At 41.1% G+C, this 4,691-nt stretch overlaps 1 protein-coding gene across 3 annotated transcripts in view; it reads left to right on the forward strand.

Annotated features, from left to right (window-relative positions):
* The window catches only part of TENM1 (teneurin transmembrane protein 1), a 795,992-nt gene that overhangs the window by 412,431 nt on the left and 378,870 nt on the right, over window positions 1-4,691 (forward strand). The window lies entirely within an intron of this gene.

A 4,691-nucleotide genomic window follows, 5' to 3' on the forward strand; every position in this document is an offset into this window, starting at 1 on the left:
AAATGGGTGACCCTGGAGGACATTATGCTGAGTGAAGTATCTCAGTCACAAAAGGACAAATACTGCATGGTGCCACTGTTGTAAAACAGGACTGACATCGGGGTTGAGGGGAGAGTGAGAAAGATGGGTTCAATAATGTATACTGCATTGAAACAGATGTGGGAGAAAACTGTTTAAAAGGGATATGTGATCAGGTATTTTTGTCATGACAGGAGAAATTTTAAAAAAAGAAATAGTTGACTGAATGAAACTGTGTTTGGTCTACTACTGCTAAAGTTCAAGACAGTATTGTTAGTTAATACTATTGAGTCTTTTATAGGACCTGGTATGCATCTGTAGGTGTGCATGCACACCAACACTATAACTCTGGGGCACAGTCCATAACCTAAAGGCAGTGCCTCTTATAGTTCAAATCCACCAGTGCTCCACAGGCAAAATATAGGCAATATCCTTCCATGCCATTAACTGCCTTGAAACCCAATGGAGGGTTGGCTAGTGGGTCATTTCACTCAACAGCAATGGATTATGAGTTATACACTCATATACATACATGTACACACACACACATATATATATATACATATAGCATAAGGATTAGAGGAGGACTCATTAACATCCTACATTATGCAAATGACACAACCTTGCTTGCTGAAACTGAAGCTGACCTGAAGCACTTGCTGAAAAAGGTCATGGACTGTTGGCTTCAATATGGATTGAAGCGCAACATTTAAAAAAAAAAAAGATTCTCACCACTGGGCTGATAGGCAGCATCATGATAGACAGTGAAGAGAATAGATTACAGCGTGCTTGGCTCCACAATCAACAGTCTTGGCACTAGCAGTCAGGAAAACAAGAGACGAATAGCACTGGGAAAACCTGCTGTCAGAGACCTCTCCAGAGTACTGAGAAACAATGATGTCAGTCTAAAGACTAAGGTGCACCTGTCATGGTCTTCATAAATACTTGCTATGCATCAGAGAGCTGGACAATGACTAAGGATGACAGAAGAATTGGTGCCTTTGAGTTGTGGTGCTGGAGAAGAGTCTTGGACATACCCTGGATGTCCAAGAAAATGACTAAGTCTGTCTTCGAGAGGGTAAAACCAAGTCTTTCCTTGGAGGCTAGGATTTTGAAGCTCTATCTCACATACTTTGGGCATGTGGCCAAGAGGGACCAGTCCTTGGAGAAAGACATCATGCTTGGAAGGGTGGAGGGACAGCAGAGGAGAGGAAGACTCTGCGTTAGATGGATTGACATAGTAACTAGGGCAATGGGGGTAGGTGTGTCAGAGTCAGTAAGACTGGCTCAGGTCTGTGCAGGCTTCAGAGTTGGACCTAGGGTCATTATGAATCACAAGCAACTTGACAGGACATAACAACAACTATATATATATACATAACAACAACTATATATATATACATAACAACAACTATATATATATATATATATATATATAGTTGTTGTTATGTGCTGTTGAGTCAGAACCAGCTCATAGCTGACCCTCTAGGGAGTTATGAGAGGCTGTAAATACCATGGGAGGAGACTGTCCATCTTTATCCCACAGAGCCATTCTACACACACACACACACACACACACCAGCATCAGCTAGGGAGTTATGCTGCTAAAGCCAAAGTTTTGGAACAAAGCCACCAGTATCTCTACATGAGAAAACTGGGCAATCTCCTCCCTTGTGATTTAGTGCATCTTGAAAACTTGCTGAAAGGTCAACTTTTACTCTGTTCAGAGTCGACTGAAATACATTTAAGTTTTGAGTTGTGTATACACATATATGATGTCTTTTTCCAAGAACTGGCTCCTCTCAATACTATCCACTAATTGTGTGAGACGAAGTTTCACCATCCTTGCCTCTAAGGAGCACCCTATTTGCAACTCCTCCAAGACAGATTCCCCCGCCCCCCAGTATGTGAGATATTCAATACTCTTTGACAGCATCACATGTCAAAGGCTTTCTCCACTCTTCTTTCTTCATTATGCATCTTTCAGATACATAGAAAGAAACTGAAAAGACCGTGGCTTTTATCAGGCACACTTTAGTCTTTAAAGTGATATCCTCATTCTTTAGCACTTCGGAGACGTCTTTGACAGTAGATTTTTCTCATTGTAACTTGTCCAGTCTTTGAGAAAAGGCACCATTCTGGTCAGTGAAGGAGAGGAGAGCCCTTGATGAGATGAACTGACATGGGTTTCAGAGACACTGAGTAATTGTAACAATGGACTTGAGCATGACGGAGCTCATGAGGATAGGAAACGTGTTGTTTATACGCTTGCTACAAGTAGTTGCTGATTTCACAGCGCCTAAAAACAACAAAAACAAATATATATTCCTAGTAGTGCAGGCAGAAATGTCAATATCTCCTGATCCAAGCTATGCTTCTCTGTAATATGATAATATCTATCATTTTTGGAGTGCCATTCTGCCCCAAGCTCTGTACTGGCTGTTTTATATTCAGTTATCTTGTTTCATTCTCATCATAACCCTGATAACACAGGTAGAATGCTATTTAGATTACAAATAAGGAAACAGAGGCCTGTAAAGGGTAAGTGATTGTGCAAAGCCCCACAGCCAGCACGTGGCAACACCAGGATTTGAAAGCCAGTGTGTTTGATCCCAGAACCCGTGCCTTTCAGGCTGTGCCAACTCCGCCAAGATTGGCCACTGCATTTCATTTCTTCAAAAAGAAAAAACTTCTGCCAGACGAAAAACCTGTCATTGAGACAGATGCAGATACCAAGGGGCTTTTGACTCTAGCATAAGAACAGTTTTAAACAGAGAACTTGAAAATGATTCTTAACTCTAATGAGCTGGAGTCTAGGAAGTTGTTCAGAAGTAAGATTAAAGAGCTAGACGGCGAAGTGTACTGCAGGCCAACATGAATAGAAAAGCACATTCTTTTTTATCGCTACTTGTTTGTATGTTCCTGCTGCAGCCATCTTCCTCCCAGGGGTCCCTAGACTGTCTCAGTGTCCCTTTGATACCCAGTGGGTGGAGGTAGCAGATTCCTAAGCTCCTATATTGGCTTCTCTTCTCATTTGCATTGCTGGTGGTAAGCTCTGTGCTGTAGTGTAGGCCCCGAGACAGCTCTCGGATAAGTCAATAAAAAGTAGGCTTTTTATTTATTTGGATAAAAAACTTTATTAAACATTTCTCCTGGAATAACTACATCCCCACAAGGCTGCTCCCCCAAAGTTGTCGGTAGGATCTGGTATGAAATTAAATCCAAATCCCTTTACCTTTGAAAACTTTCTCTGTGGCCTCCTATTAACCGTCCAGGACAGATGAAACCCAAATGTAGATTTAACTGCTGCCACTCTTCCTTGACCCAAGTGAACTAGTTAAGTAAAAATAAAGAAATACATACATACATACATACATACATACATACATACATACATACATACGTACATACATACATACAAGAACTAGCTGTTCCATCTCCAGGGAAAGAGAAAGAACTCCTTGTTCCATTTCATAATTACCTTTTAAAAATAATAATTAATAATGATTTTCCGAAAATAAAGTTTGAATAGGTTCAGAATGGTACTCTAATTGCCAAATTCTGCATTCTTTTCAGCAGCTGTAGTTCAGTAAGTATTCTGTGTGAATTGCTAATCCAGGTCAGGTTTCTAATGCAGGGACCAGAAAATGCAGACTATTTTAAGCCTATAAAAGGCCATCTGTATGTATTCACACAAGTATGAGGGGAATAATCATCTCTGCTTTGTGATAGGATGGCTTGCCACACAGCCACTGAATTCATTCTGTTTTCTAAGAATCCTCCTAATGGTCTAGATGTCATTTTTCATCCTCTTGCTTTTCTTGTGTCCCAAGGCAGAGCAAGTCTAGATCAGAAGTTCTCTAACTAGAAGTTTACCCTTTAAGGCACTGGTTCTTCAGCTTCAACGAGCACCTTCTGGGTCACCTAGGATGTTTGTTAAAATGTAGATTGCAAGGCTACACCCTTCAGAGACAGAGTCATTCGATCAAAGCCAAGTCTCAGGCCTGTAAGAGTGGCCAGAGGATCCTATCCATACAAGTGCTCCATAGGTCACAGCTGAAGAAATGCTACTTCATGATCCTTGCTGTGTACCCTCTTATAGTTCAGTGGAAGCTACCGGAACCACTTCCTTTCGTTCTCTTTGGAAATGGCTTATTTGAGTGAAACTTCACCAAGTAGATCATTTGGATTGAAAAAAGGAAAAGAGTGCCATTTAAACAGACCAGAGCCCGAGACCTCAGAATCCAAGAATGTTAAGGATGGGAAAATTATAGAAAGGAGTTATGAGAAAAATGAAACAGAATTTGTTGTTAGCTGACCTTCATGGGCCCTAGACCCATTGTGACCCCCTTCACAATGGCGTAAAATGCTTTCTGGTCCTGAACTATCCTCCTGATTGCTTTTGGATTGGACTGTGATATTTGGAGGTGGACAACCAGGCATTTCTGACTCATCCATCTTAGTTCAGATGCTCATCTGAAACCTGCACAACCTCATAGTAACTAACAAACTCGCATCTGCTGACAGACAGATGGCGGCCGTACAAGATGTGCATTGGCTGCGAATGGAACAAGAGTCTCCCCTAGGTTGAAGTATACCACTGAGCCACCACTGCCCTTAAACAGTAGATGAGAATAGACACTAGAATAGAATTAATAATAAAATATAATAAA

This window comes from Elephantulus edwardii, unplaced genomic scaffold, assembly GCF_000299155.1.
Source record: "Elephantulus edwardii isolate Elephantulus edwardi_28Jun2011 unplaced genomic scaffold, EleEdw1.0 scaffold00040, whole genome shotgun sequence".
In the NCBI taxonomy this organism is placed as follows: domain Eukaryota; kingdom Metazoa; phylum Chordata; class Mammalia; order Macroscelidea; family Macroscelididae; genus Elephantulus; species Elephantulus edwardii.